This window comes from Dreissena polymorpha, chromosome 10 (genome assembly GCF_020536995.1).
Source record: "Dreissena polymorpha isolate Duluth1 chromosome 10, UMN_Dpol_1.0, whole genome shotgun sequence".
In the NCBI taxonomy this organism is placed as follows: domain Eukaryota; kingdom Metazoa; phylum Mollusca; class Bivalvia; order Myida; family Dreissenidae; genus Dreissena; species Dreissena polymorpha.
Window position 1 is genome coordinate 11,337,780 of NC_068364.1, and position 15,344 is coordinate 11,353,123.

Consider the following 15,344-nt stretch of genomic DNA (forward strand, 5'->3'; position numbering starts at 1 on the left):
TGCCTGACTCCGGGTTTGTGTACACCCTCAATCCGACTCCCTGTCCGGTAACATGGCCAGCAGTGGTGCAGCCCTTGTGGACGATCCATCGACATCCTGAAAGGTCAACACTTCACCAAGCTGGGAAAATTGATCCTGATAGTCATCCCGGTAGTGAAATGAATGTACACTGAACTACAGAGGAATCACACCCAAATGACTTTTTCTGACTAGTGTGGCCCCTCGCGGCCGGAATTCCTTAGCAAAATTGCTTTTTTTGCATGGGGGAATGTGGCATTTTTGCAAAAACTTAAGCTTTCAACGCTGGATTTTAAGAGAACACTTAATAAATGAAGCCAACAGGACTATTTTAAGAGAGAGAGACTATCTGGATGAGCAACAAATGTCACATTGTGTCGTAAGCTGTTGAAGGAAGCGATTTGCGCCATTTCAAGTGTTAATTTTGGGTATAAGCAGGGCTGTGTATCGGCTGAATGAAAGCTGCAAATTATTCTCTCATCATGATAGCATTAATTATTTTAATTGCAATGTGTATGTTTAGATTGTAAGTGAGTGAAGCTTTTAATAATAATTTTCTTGAAAAACATGATTTTATATGCTGTCAGTGAGTTTTTTTGTGTGAAAAAAGTGCTTAAAATAAAAAAAAAGTCTCCTTTTTCATCAAGAAAAGTACACTGATTCACAATCAATACATTTATTTGGGCCTTTTGCTGATATATTGGTGAATTTCGAATGCAATGATCCCAGTTTTTGCCATAAAAAGTTACGCGTAACAATAATTAGAGACACAAAATCAGCTGTCGTCACTTAGACTAAAAATCATGCATTCCGACTTGACTGCGGCCAATTTAGTCACCGCTTTTTAAACGGCCATTTTAGGCCTTTTCCCCCCTCCGAATGCACTGAAATTGCATATTCATTGTGGAAATAGTTTAAATCTCATGTGGAGAAAGTTTGAAAAGGATAGGACAAAGTTGAGTTCCCTTAAAGGTTACATTACACTAAATCATTGTGTATCCCTCCGTGGTCCATTCGAAAGTAGTGCCTATTTCTAAAGAGTTCCTTTTCTCTTCTTGAATATAAGCCATTTAACAATGTGAGACATGTCTTTTGTGGTTATTTGTAATATCCTGTATGTGTCTGGAGTACTTTGATGCCTTGGATTGGAAGCTAACTTAAAAGATGGACTTTTGAGGGTGTGTTTTCTATTGTGTGGGGCTTTTGTCGAAATTAGGATTCCGAAACACGTTTTTCAACGGTGGGTTCATTCGACAGCGATTTACTTTCTTAGAAGTTGCGAGACGGTATGTTTTTGATTGCAATTATTGGAAGAGGACAGATCCATCTTTAAAATGATACCAGGTTCGGAAAAATTGATACGTCGAAAAGGCAAGAAAAATGCTGTGAAAGTTGTCAGTTTTATAAGGGGACCCTATGGGAATCGGAATTAGTGTAATATAACCTTAAAAAAGCACATTTACTGCAATGTCAAGGTCACATTGATTCGTCTGCAATCGAGACAAGTAGAACATGAATTTTAATGAATGTTTTGATGATTTGGGTGCTAAAATAGATGAGAGATGTCAATATTTTGGTTCAAATGGATGTTTTAGGTGGTTTTGGACTGTTCCGGATGGGAGGGGGACCTGGTATGGACAAGTAAGGGTTACATTTCCAACAAATCTTGAATGTAAATATTATTATGTCCAAAGATTGAGTTTCAGGTGGAGAGCAAGATGAAAAATATGCCAAATCACATGAATGCAACCCATTTATGCCATTTTTCTCTTTGTTTGTAGGCCTGACCATTTGTCCCTTTTGCCGCAGACGGTCAACAATCCGCTAGCTGTCTTGCTCTGACTGGTGCACTGGACATGATTTCAATGAGAGTCATCATACTGATTGTTTAATTCAAACATGAATTTCAGTTTGTTCGTTAGAGTACTAACTTAGCTGTGTATTTACAGTGGACGTAGTGGTGCGTCGCATGCGGTAGACTAGGTATTTCCATATATACACTATGTTTACAGAATTGCGGCCGGTGAAGCAACATAGCTGATGAGTAAATAGCGCTAGTTCTTCAGACAAATAACTTTATTTTCAACCTATAAAGCATATTTAGCTGTAGGTGGGGCCATTTAGCTGTAAGATCTGGCTTTGGTTCTGTTAAGCCCTTAGAGTAATGAATTTCAGAGTGAAGACCATAGCGCCTTTTCCTAGTCGAGTATCGGGCAGCTGTATGTCTTTTCAGAAATGCACATGTCTTCTTTAGTATGTCATTGTGATTGCTTTTAAGATAGGCAATAAACTCATAACCTTTAGAAAAGGAGCATCTGTAAATTCAGATTTCACTATTTCAGAGTCAGCCAGACCATGATTGAGCTTAAGGATTGTGCTGCGGATGCGGCCTGTGCAGTTCCGGGAGAAAGTCACTGTCTTGGGCATTGCGGTCTGGTATCAGGTAAGCACTATTGAAAGCCTCACACTTTTGGGGGGTCTGAAGCCTTGTGCTGTCAATGCTATCTGGTTCAAGTACAATTAGAATGCATTCTTCAAGCAGTCCTTCCATCAGATATGGTTATCTCAAGCTTACAGTTCTCGGGCAGATATGACTTCGATGTGTTCTTGCCAGCAGAACCCCGACAGGCCAAACTATGCGTTAAGCACTATTTTCCACAGCAACCCTTGCAGACAAAAAAAAAAATACTTGAAATTACTTCGGCATTTAATTTCTAATTTCCTTTACATCTCTTTTGTATGTTTGTTGCTCTTTTTAACTCTGACATGCCATCTTGCTCGGATTGATAGAGCATACCTGTTTTGTTTAGAGCCGAGTCCCCAGCTGCTCGAGTTTGCCGTGTCAATAATGATAAAGCCATGGCATGATGTCTCCTTTATGTGTTTCCTTATCTCAGTGTTGAACATAATTGCCAGTTTCAGGGCCTTAACATTTTATTTTATTAAAGGTCTGGATGATCCTTGCCTGACTCCGGGTTTGTGTACACCTCAATCCGACTCCCTGTACGGGTACCATGGCCGCAGTGGTGCAGCCCTTGTGGACGATCCATCGACATTCTGAAAGGTCAACACTTCACCAAGCTGGGAAAATTGATCCTGATAGTCATCCCCAGGTAGTGAAATGAATGTACACTGAACTACAGAGGAATCACACCCAAATGACTTTTCTGACATTAGTGTGGCCCCTCGGGCAGGAACTCCTTAGCAAACATGCTTTTTTGCATGGGGACTGTGGCATTTTTGCAAAACTTAAGCTTTCAACGCTGGATTTTAAAGAGAACACTTAATAAAATGAAGCCAACAGGACTATTTTAATGAGAGAGACTATCTGGATGAGCAACAAATGTCACATTGTGTCGTAAGCTGTTGAAGGAGCGATTTGCGCCATTTCAAGTGTTAATTTTGGGTAGCAGGCTTGTATCGGCTTGAAAGCTGCAAATTATTCCTCTCATCATGATAGCATTAATTATTTTAATTGCAATGTGTATGTTTAGATTGTAAGTGAAGCTTTTAATAATAATTTTCTTGAAAAACATGATTTTATATGCTGTCAGTGAGTTTTTTTTGTGTGAAAAAAGTGCTTAAAATAAAAAAAAAGTCTCCTTTTTCATCAAGAAAAGTACACTGATTCACAATCAATACATTTATTTGGGCCTTTTGCTGATATATTGGTGAATTTCGCATGCAATGATCCCAGTTTTTGCCATAAAAGTTACGCGTAACAATAATTAGAGACACAAAATCAGCTGTCGTCACTTAGACTAAAAATCATGCATTCCGACTTGACTGCGGCCAATTTAGTCACCGCTTTAAACGGCCATTTTTAAGGCCTTTCCCCCCTCCGAATGCACTGAAATTGCATATTCATTGTGGAAATAGTTTAAATCTCATGTGGAGAAAGTTTGAAAAGGATAGGACAAAGTTGAGTTCCCTTAAAGGTTACATTACACTAAATCATTGTGTATCCCTCCGTGGTCCATTCGAAAGTAGTGCCTATTTCTAAAGAGTTCCTTTTCTCTTCTTGAATATAAGCCATTTAACAATGTGAGACATGTCTTTTGTGGTTATTTGTAATATCCTGTATGTGTCTGGAGTACTTTGATGCCTTGGATTGGAAGCTAACTTAAAAGATGGACTTTTGAGGGTGTGTTTTCTATTGTGTGGGGCTTTTGTCGAAATTAGGATTCCGAAACACGTTTTTTCAACGGTGGGTTCATTCGACAGCGATTTACTTTCTTAGAAGTTGCGAGACGGTATGTTTTTGATTGCAATTATTGGAAGAGGACAGATCCATCTTTAAAATGATACCAGGTTCGGAAAAATTGATACGTCGAAAAGGCAAGAAAATGCTGTGAAAGTTGTCAGTTTTATAATGGGACCCTATGGGAATCGGAATTAGTGTAATATAACCTTAAAAAGCACATTTACTGCAATGTCAAGGTCACATTGATTCGTCTGCAATCGAGACAAGTAGAACATGAATTTTAATGAATGTTTTGATGATTTGGGTGCTAAAATAGATGAGAGATGTCAATATTTTGGTTTCAAATGGATGTTTTAGGTGGTTTTGGACTGTTCCGGATGGGAGGGGGACCTGGTATGGACAAGTAAGGGTTACATTTCCAACAAATCTTGAATGTAAATATTATTATGTCCAAAGATTGAAGTTTCAGGTGGAGAGCAAGATGAAAAATATGCCAAATCACATGAATGCAACCCATTTATGCCATTTTTCTCTTTGTTTGTAGGCCTGACCATTTGTCCCTTTTGCCGCAGACGGTCAACAATCCGCTAGCTGTCTTGCTCTGACTGGTGCACTGGACATGATTTCAATGAGAGTCATCATACTGATTGTTTAATTCAAACATGAATTTCAGTTTGTTCGTTAGAGTACTAACTTAGCTGTGTATTTACAGTGGACGTAGTGGTGCGTCGCATGCGGTAGACTAGGTATTTCCATATATACACTATGTTTACAGAATTGCGGCCGGTGAAGCAACATAGCTGATGAGTAAATAGCGCTAGTTCTTCAGACAAATAACTTTATTTTCAACCTATAAAGCATATTTAGCTGTAGGTGGGGCCATTTAGCTGTAAGATCTGGCTTTGGTTCTGTTAAGCCCTTAGAGTAATGAATTTCAGAGTGAAGACCATAGCGCCTTTTCCTAGTCGAGTATCGGGCAGCTGTATGTCTTTTCAGAAATGCACATGTCTTCTTTAGTATGTCATTGTGATTGCTTTTAAGATAGGCAATAAACTCATAACCTTTAGAAAAAGGAGCATCTGTAAATTCAGATTTCACTATTTCAGAGTCAGCCAGACCATGATTGAGCTTAAGGATTGTGCTGCGGATGCGGCCTGTGCAGTTCCGGGAGAAAGTCACTGTCTTGGGCATTGCGGTCTGGTATCAGGTAAGCACTATTGAAAGCCTCACACTTTTGGGGGGTCTGAAGCCTTGTGCTGTCAATGCTATCTGGTTCAAGTACAATTAGAATGCATTCTTCAAGCAGTCCTTCATCAGATATGGTTATCTCAAGCTTACAGTTCTCGGGCAGATATGACTTCGATGTGTTCTTGCCAGCAGAACCCCGACAGGCCAAACTATGCGTTAAGCACTATTTTCCACAGCAACCCTTGCAGACAAAAAAAATACTTGAAATTACTTCTGGCATTTAATTTCTAATTTCCTTTACATCTCTTTTGTATGTTTGTTTGCTCTTTTTAACTCTGACATGCCATCTTGCTCGGATTGATAGAGCATACCTGTTTTGTTTAGAGCCGAGTCCCCAGCTGCTCGAGTTTGCCGTGTCAATAATGATAAAGCCATGGCATGATGTCTCCTTTATGTGTTTCCTTATCTCAGTGTTGAACATAATTGCCAGTTTCAGGGGCCTTAACATTTTATTTTATTAAAGGTCTGGATGATCCTTGCCTGACTCCGGGTTTGCGTACACCTCAATCCGACTCCCTGTCCGGTACCATGGCCGCAGTGGTGCAGCCCTTGTGGACGATCCATCGACATCCTGAAAGGTCAACACTTCACCAAGCTGGGAAAATTGATCCTGATAGTCATCCCCAGGTAGTGAAATGAATGTACACTGAACTACAGAGGAATCACACCCAAATGACTTTTCTGACATTAGTGTGGCCCCTCGGGCAGGAACTCCTTAGCAAACATGCTTTTTTGCATGGGGACTGTGGCATTTTTGCAAAACTTAAGCTTTCAACGCTGGATTTTAAAGAGAACACTTAATAAAATGAAGCCAACAGGACTTATTTTAATGAGAGAGACTATCTGGATGAGCAACAAATGTCACATTGTGTCGTAAGCTGTTGAAGGAGCGATTTGCGCCATTTCAAGTGTTAATTTTGGGTAGCAGGCTTGTATCGGCTTGAAAGCTGCAAATTATTCCTCTCATCATGATAGCATTAATTATTTTAATTGCAATGTGTATGTTTAGATTGTAAGTGAAGCTTTTAATAATAATTTTCTTGAAAAACATGATTTTATATGCTGTCAGTGAGTTTTTTTGTGTGAAAAAAGTGCTTAAAATAAAAAAAAAGTCTCCTTTTTCATCAAGAAAAGTACACTGATTCACAATCAATACATTTATTTGGGCCTTTTGCTGATATATTGGTGAATTTCGCATGCAATGATCCCAGTTTTTGCCATAAAAGTTACGCGTAACAATAATTAGAGACACAAAATCAGCTGTCGTCACTTAGACTAAAAATCATGCATTCCGACTTGACTGCGGCCAATTTAGTCACCGCTTTAAACGGCCATTTTAAGGCCTTTTCCCCCCTCCGAATGCACTGAAATTGCATATTCATTGTGGAAATAGTTTAAATCTCATGTGGAGAAAGTTTGAAAAGGATAGGACAAAGTTGAGTTCCCTTAAAAAAGCACATTTACTGCAATGTCAAGGTCACATTGATTCGTCTGCAATCGAGACAAGTAGAACATGAATTTTAATGAATGTTTTGATGATTTGGGTGCTAAAATAGATGAGAGATGTCAATATTTTGGTTCAAATGGATGTTTTAGGTGGTTTTGGACTGTTCCGGATGGGAGGGGGACCTGGTATGGACAAGTAAGGGTTACATTTCCAACAAATCTTGAATGTAAATATTATTATGTCCAAAGATTGAAGTTTCAGGTGGAGAGCAAGATGAAAAATATGCCAAATCACATGAATGCAACCCATTTATGCCATTTTTCTCTTTGTTTGTAGGCCTGACCATTTGTCCCTTTTGCCGCAGACGGTCAACAATCCGCTAGCTGTCTTGCTCTGACTGGTGCACTGGACATGATTTCAATGAGAGTCATCATACTGATTGTTTAATTCAAACATGAATTTCAGTTTGTTCGTTAGAGTACTAACTTAGCTGTGTATTTACAGTGGACGTAGTGGTGCGTCGCATGCGGTAGACTAGGTATTTCCATATATACACTATGTTTACAGAATTGCGGCCGGTGAAGCAACATAGCTGATGAGTAAATAGCGCTAGTTCTTCAGACAAATAACTTTATTTTCAACCTATAAAGCATATTTAGCTGTAGGTGGGGCCATTTAGCTGTAAGATCTGGCTTTGGTTCTGTTAAGCCCTTAGAGTAATGAATTTCAGAGTGAAGACCATAGCGCCTTTTCCTAGTCGAGTATCGGGCAGCTGTATGTCTTTTCAGAAATGCACATGTCTTCTTTAGTATGTCATTGTGATTGCTTTTAAGATAGGCAATAAACTCATAACCTTTAGAAAAAGGAGCATCTGTAAATTCAGATTTCACTATTTCAGAGTCAGCCAGACCATGATTGAGCTTAAGGATTGTGCTGCGGATGCGGCCTGTGCAGTTCCGGGAGAAAGTCACTGTCTTGGGCATTGCGGTCTGGTATCAGGTAAGCACTATTGAAAGCCTCACACTTTTGGGGGGTCTGAAGCCTTGTGCTGTCAATGCTATCTGGTTCAAGTACAATTAGAATGCATTCTTCAAGCAGTCCTTCATCAGATATGGTTATCTCAAGCTTACAGTTCTCGGGCAGATATGACTTCGATGTGTTCTTGCCAGCAGAACCCCGACAGGCCAAACTATGCGTTAAGCACTATTTTCCACAGCAACCCTTGCAGACAAAAAAAATACTTGAAATTACTTCTGGCATTTAATTTCTAATTTCCTTTACATCTCTTTTGTATGTTTGTTTGCTCTTTTTAACTCTGACATGCCATCTTGCTCGGATTGATAGAGCATACCTGTTTTGTTTAGAGCCGAGTCCCCAGCTGCTCGAGTTTGCCGTGTCAATAATGATAAAGCCATGGCATGATGTCTCCTTTATGTGTTTCCTTATCTCAGTGTTGAACATAATTGCCAGTTTCAGGGGCCTTAACATTTTATTTTATTAAAGGTCTGGATGATCCTTGCCTGACTCCGGGTTTGTGTACACCTCAATCCGACTCCCTGTCCGGTACCATGGCCGCAGTGGTGCAGCCCTTGTGGACGATCCATCGACATCCTGAAAGGTCAACACTTCACCAAGCTGGGAAAATTGATCCTGATAGTCATCCCCAGGTAGTGAAATGAATGTACACTGAACTACAGAGGAATCACACCCAAATGACTTTTCTGACATTAGTGTGGCCCCTCGGGCAGGAACTCCTTAGCAAACATGCTTTTTTGCATGGGGACTGTGGCATTTTTGCAAAACTTAAGCTTTCAACGCTGGATTTTAAAGAGAACACTTAATAAAATGAAGCCAACAGGACTTATTTTAATGAGAGAGACTATCTGGATGAGCAACAAATGTCACATTGTGTCGTAAGCTGTTGAAGGAGCGATTTGCGCCATTTCAAGTGTTAATTTTGGGTAGCAGGCTTGTATCGGCTTGAAAGCTGCAAATTATTCCTCTCATCATGATAGCATTAATTATTTTAATTGCAATGTGTATGTTTAGATTGTAAGTGAAGCTTTTAATAATAATTTTCTTGAAAAACATGATTTTATATGCTGTCAGTGAGTTTTTTTGTGTGAAAAAAGTGCTTAAAATAAAAAAAAAGTCTCCTTTTTCATCAAGAAAAGTACACTGATTCACAATCAATACATTTATTTGGGCCTTTTGCTGATATATTGGTGAATTTCGCATGCAATGATCCCAGTTTTTGCCATAAAAGTTACGCGTAACAATAATTAGAGACACAAAATCAGCTGTCGTCACTTAGACTAAAAATCATGCATTCCGACTTGACTGCGGCCAATTTAGTCACCGCTTTTAAACGGCCATTTTAAGGCCTTTTCCCCCCTCCGAATGCACTGAAATTGCATATTCATTGTGGAAATAGTTTAAATCTCATGTGGAGAAAGTTTGAAAAGGATAGGACAAAGTTGAGTTCCCTTAAAAAAGCACATTTACTGCAATGTCAAGGTCACATTGATTCGTCTGCAATCGAGACAAGTAGAACATGAATTTTAATGAATGTTTTGATGATTTGGGTGCTAAAATAGATGAGAGATGTCAATATTTTGGTTCAAATGGATGTTTTAGGTGGTTTTGGACTGTTCCGGATGGGAGGGGGACCTGGTATGGACAAGTAAGGGTTACATTTCCAACAAATCTTGAATGTAAATATTATTATGTCCAAAGATTGAAGTTTCAGGTGGAGAGCAAGATGAAAAATATGCCAAATCACATGAATGCAACCCATTTATGCCATTTTTCTCTTTGTTTGTAGGCCTGACCATTTGTCCCTTTTGCCGCAGACGGTCAACAATCCGCTAGCTGTCTTGCTCTGACTGGTGCACTGGACATGATTTCAATGAGAGTCATCATACTGATTGTTTAATTCAAACATGAATTTCAGTTTGTTCGTTAGAGTACTAACTTAGCTGTGTATTTACAGTGGACGTAGTGGTGCGTCGCATGCGGTAGACTAGGTATTTCCATATATACACTATGTTTACAGAATTGCGGCCGGTGAAGCAACATAGCTGATGAGTAAATAGCGCTAGTTCTTCAGACAAATAACTTTATTTTCAACCTATAAAGCATATTTAGCTGTAGGTGGGGCCATTTAGCTGTAAGATCTGGCTTTGGTTCTGTTAAGCCCTTAGAGTAATGAATTTCAGAGTGAAGACCATAGCGCCTTTTCCTAGTCGAGTATCGGGCAGCTGTATGTCTTTTCAGAAATGCACATGTCTTCTTTAGTATGTCATTGTGATTGCTTTTAAGATAGGCAATAAACTCATAACCTTTAGAAAAAGGAGCATCTGTAAATTCAGATTTCACTATTTCAGAGTCAGCCAGACCATGATTGAGCTTAAGGATTGTGCTGCGGATGCGGCCTGTGCAGTTCCGGGAGAAAGTCACTGTCTTGGGCATTGCGGTCTGGTATCAGGTAAGCACTATTGAAAGCCTCACACTTTTGGGGGGTCTGAAGCCTTGTGCTGTCAATGCTATCTGGTTCAAGTACAATTAGAATGCATTCTTCAAGCAGTCCTTCATCAGATATGGTTATCTCAAGCTTACAGTTCTCGGGCAGATATGACTTCGATGTGTTCTTGCCAGCAGAACCCCGACAGGCCAAACTATGCGTTAAGCACTATTTTCCACAGCAACCCTTGCAGACAAAAAAAAATACTTGAAATTACTTCTGGCATTTAATTTCTAATTTCCTTTACATCTCTTTTGTATGTTTGTTTGCTCTTTTTAACTCTGACATGCCATCTTGCTCGGATTGATAGAGCATACCTGTTTTGTTTAGAGCCGAGTCCCCAGCTGCTCGAGTTTGCCGTGTCAATAATGATAAAGCCATGGCATGATGTCTCCTTTATGTGTTTCCTTATCTCAGTGTTGAACATAATTGCCAGTTTCAGGGGCCTTAACATTTTATTTTATTAAAGGTCTGGATGATCCTTGCCTGACTCCGGGTTTGTGTACACCTCAATCCGACTCCCTGTCCGGTACCATGGCCGCAGTGGTGCAGCCCTTGTGGACGATCCATCGACATCCTGAAAGGTCAACACTTCACCAAGCTGGGAAAATTGATCCTGATAGTCATCCCCAGGTAGTGAAATGAATGTACACTGAACTACAGAGGAATCACACCCAAATGACTTTTCTGACATTAGTGTGGCCCCTCGGGCAGGAACTCCTTAGCAAACATGCTTTTTTGCATGGGGACTGTGGCATTTTTGCAAAACTTAAGCTTTCAACGCTGGATTTTAAAGAGAACACTTAATAAAATGAAGCCAACAGGACTTATTTTAATGAGAGAGACTATCTGGATGAGCAACAAATGTCACATTGTGTCGTAAGCTGTTGAAGGAGCGATTTGCGCCATTTCAAGTGTTAATTTTGGGTAGCAGGCTTGTATCGGCTTGAAAGCTGCAAATTATTCCTCTCATCATGATAGCATTAATTATTTTAATTGCAATGTGTATGTTTAGATTGTAAGTGAAGCTTTTAATAATAATTTTCTTGAAAAACATGATTTTATATGCTGTCAGTGAGTTTTTTTGTGTGAAAAAAGTGCTTAAAATAAAAAAAAAGTCTCCTTTTTCATCAAGAAAAGTACACTGATTCACAAACAATACATTTATTTGGGCCTTTTGCTGATATATTGGTGAATTTCGCATGCAATGATCCCAGTTTTTGCCATAAAAGTTACGCGTAACAATAATTAGAGACACAAAATCAGCTGTCGTCACTTAGACTAAAAATCATGCATTCCGACTTGACTGCGGCCAATTTAGTCACCGCTTTAAACGGCCATTTTAAGGCCTTTTCCCCCCTCCGAATGCACTGAAATTGCATATTCATTGTGGAAATAGTTTAAATCTCATGTGGAGAAAGTTTGAAAAGGATAGGACAAAGTTGAGTTCCCTTAAAGGTTACATTACACTAAATCATTGTGTATCCCTCCGTGGTCCATTCGAAAGTAGTGCCTATTTCTAAAGAGTTCCTTTTCTCTTCTTGAATATAAGCCATTTAACAATGTGAGACATGTCTTTTGTGGTTATTTGTAATATCCTGTATGTGTCTGGAGTACTTTGATGCCTTGGATTGGAAGCTAACTTAAAAGATGGACTTTTGAGGGTGTGTTTTCTATTGTGTGGGGCTTTTGTCGAAATTAGGATTCCGAAACACGTTTTTCAACGGTGGGTTCATTCGACAGCGATTTACTTTCTTAGAAGTTGCGAGACGGTATGTTTTTGATTGCAATTATTGGAAGAGGACAGATCCATCTTTAAAATGATACCAGGTTCGGAAAAATTGATACGTCGAAAAGGCAAGAAAAATGCTGTGAAAGTTGTCAGTTTTATTATGGGAATCGGAATTAGTGTAATATAACCTTATAAACAATGTTTTGCTGATGTTTTGCTCACTTTTGTCTTCAAATTACTAGTAAAGACATTGGCGTTGTTTATATTACTGTTTAGTATGGTTATCTCTGTGAAAATAATGTACCCTTTGTTCAATCCAGAATGTACTATTGACAATCTAAGTGCTGCAAGCATAAAGATTCTTGACACAGCCCAAAGCACAGGTACTTGAATTTTTTTTGGGTCCTTATATATATAATAAGAGTAAAGGTATCCAACGATGATTTCACAGGTGTATTGAATAACACAATCCAACAGCATGGAAGATCAAACAATGCACACATATGTCGTTGTGGTTGCTAGCAGGAAGCGTCCAACTATGATAAAACACATTTTATTTGATGAAAATCCACCAAGTATGTCCAAAGGACGTACGGCTCTGTACGAATAGCATTTCCTATGGAAATTATCTAGCCGTACGGCTGTTATGACACATAAATATATTGATTGATTATTGATCTGTATGTAATTTCCGACACTTTAAGATTTTCATTGAAAGTTTTCTTAGGGCATCTGCTTTAAGCAGCCTCAATGTTCCCTGAACTACGTTTGTAAAATCTGTACACAATTTGAACGCTGGTACAGTTCAATTTTGCCTATTAATGCACCGTAAGTAGAGAATTTTTCCCCAACAGTTAAAGACACGGCCATTTTCAGTGAACTGATATATAGCTTGTATGAAACCATCTATTAATCAATTGTCTAAAAGATAATTTAATTATTTGTGTAACTCAATTTCTAAGAACTACCTTTGACTGCTGCCGTCATAGAATTTCATAATATCGACGCATGGCTAAAAGTGTAACGTTTTTTTTCCGGAAGTTCCGGCTTTTTTTAAGCCCCGGAGGTCGATCTCTCAATTCGTCCAGAATCGATGAGAAAGTTTTTTTTTTTTTTTTTTTTTTTTGGGGGGGGGATAGGTGGTCCGCGAATATTTCCAATCGAAACCGAGATCTAAAAAATCTTTTAAAATATGCGTATCTACATCACGGACTCTAGATAAGACGGGTATGAAACGGAACCGTATCGGCAAATAGCTTGTCGATACTTTGTTACGTAACCAGTAGCTATCGATTAGCGTACATCGAAGCGCCGAGTTATACACGTTATTTTGATGTACACACTCGCGTCTTTTTTTATACGCTCCGTGTCAACATGTATAACACGTGTGCGAACTGGAATCGATAGCCATGGCCACTAAAGCCAGTAAAGGGGCCAGTTTAACAGATACTCAGTAAGTGATGATAAACTCCTTCACTTGCACCTGGTGTCGGGTTTCGAGGCGTCTGCTATCTGAGAAATTCTATTTTAAGACATTCTCATGGGTAAAGTTTTCCGTAAAATTACGGATTTCCGTAAATTCGATCGTCAGTCAGGTCGTTTTTCCAAATCATATAAATCCGAGGAGATATTTTGAGGGGGGGGATGTCAATCGGATACTGCTGGTTCGGCCAGGCAGAGACCGACTGACACCGGTACGAGTGGGGTTGCCGAGACCGCCATACATGGTGCAGACACATTAGTGCGCATACCACTTGTAAGTTTACCTCCTGAGCAATATCAGCAGTCGGAGGACGACATTGTTTCGCTGATGCCAGGTCACAGAGAGAGCACGGACTTGCTTGGAGATGATGTTTCCGAATCGGAGTCACTTTCGGACGGTGTAGATGACCGTTTTCGGAAGAATGGTGTAAAGACTTGTAACTTATTACAAAAGATGTTCGGCTCTGATGCTACTACGAAAGCAGACTCGTTCGTTGTAGGAATCAGTCTTGACAACAGTCAAATATCGGTACTACGGGAAACTTGGAGAACAGACAAGCCTGCAAAGTTGCCTGCTTATAAAGACAATTACAGGTTAGTTTTTCCTGTATCAGAGGAAACTGACGATATTTTAGCTGTTCCCAGTATTGACACTATAATTGGAAGTTTGCTTATGAAAAAATATGGACAGAAAACTGTTGTGAAATCTCAGTCTTTATATTCTCAGCCATTGAAGGACTTGGAGAAAATAGCTTACCAAGGTCAGCATGCTTCTCGAATGGGCATTGTGATAAATGTTTACATGCAGCAAGACCTTGGAAATTTATTGTCAAACTGTCGGAGAAACAACCCAATGTTGACAGTGCTATTCAGTGTGTGCGCGACATTTTCGCAATGAACACTAAATATTTAGATCAAATGGCAAGAGCAGGTGCATTACACCACATGGTGCGTAGAAAGGCAGCTATGGCTGACTCTGGACTCAATGACTCGAAAGACTTAAGAAATCATATCTGAAATTTGCCATTGTCACATGAGGGCATTTTTGGCACCGGTCTGGAACAGAAATTGAAAGAAAGACAGGAAATTAACAAACAGATTTCTGATCTACTTCCGGAATTTAGCAGAGGTCCTAAGCGCATCATTCAATGCCCATCTGATCAGGCATGGAAGAGGCCACGCTATCAAGAGTATGATACAGCACATGGTGCATACAGGCAGCCAAAGTCATATGGTCCCCGGTCTTACAAACCAACTGGCAGACCACAGACGCATTCATATACTGACCCCAGATTTTCTAAGGCCACAGCTACTGCTACCAAACCAAGTGGGGTAAGTAGCACTTTCCGTTCAAAATTAAAATGACTAACTGTTACTAAGACCAAACATTCCCGTAGGAGGCAGAATCAGGTTGTTTGTCAGACATTGGGAGGCAATCACAAGCAATCAATGGATTCTTTCATTAATCAAAGAAGGTTACAAACTCGAGTTAAAAATTCAATGGCCGAAAACAAACATAACTTCCTTCAAAAGACATTCCTATACTATTACAGGAAATTGATTTATTATTACAAACACAAGCAATCGAACCAGTAAATTTGAACATCGACGAAGATTTTTACAGTACATTTTCCTAGTTCCAAACAAATCAGGGGATCTGAGACCAGTGATCAATTTGAAGCCTCTCAAT

At 39.5% G+C, this 15,344-nt stretch overlaps 1 long non-coding RNA gene across 1 annotated transcript; it reads left to right on the forward strand.

Moving 5' to 3' along the window:
* The first annotated feature begins 885 nt into the window (after positions 1-885).
* On the forward strand, positions 886-12,008 carry LOC127847508 (uncharacterized). The gene is made up of 6 exons (XR_008033998.1): positions 886-1,613; positions 4,580-5,429; positions 5,934-7,916; positions 8,421-8,584; positions 10,304-10,404; positions 10,910-12,008. It is a non-coding gene; the product is annotated as an uncharacterized LOC127847508 (long non-coding RNA).
* Positions 12,009-15,344: the final 3,336 nt, after the last annotated feature.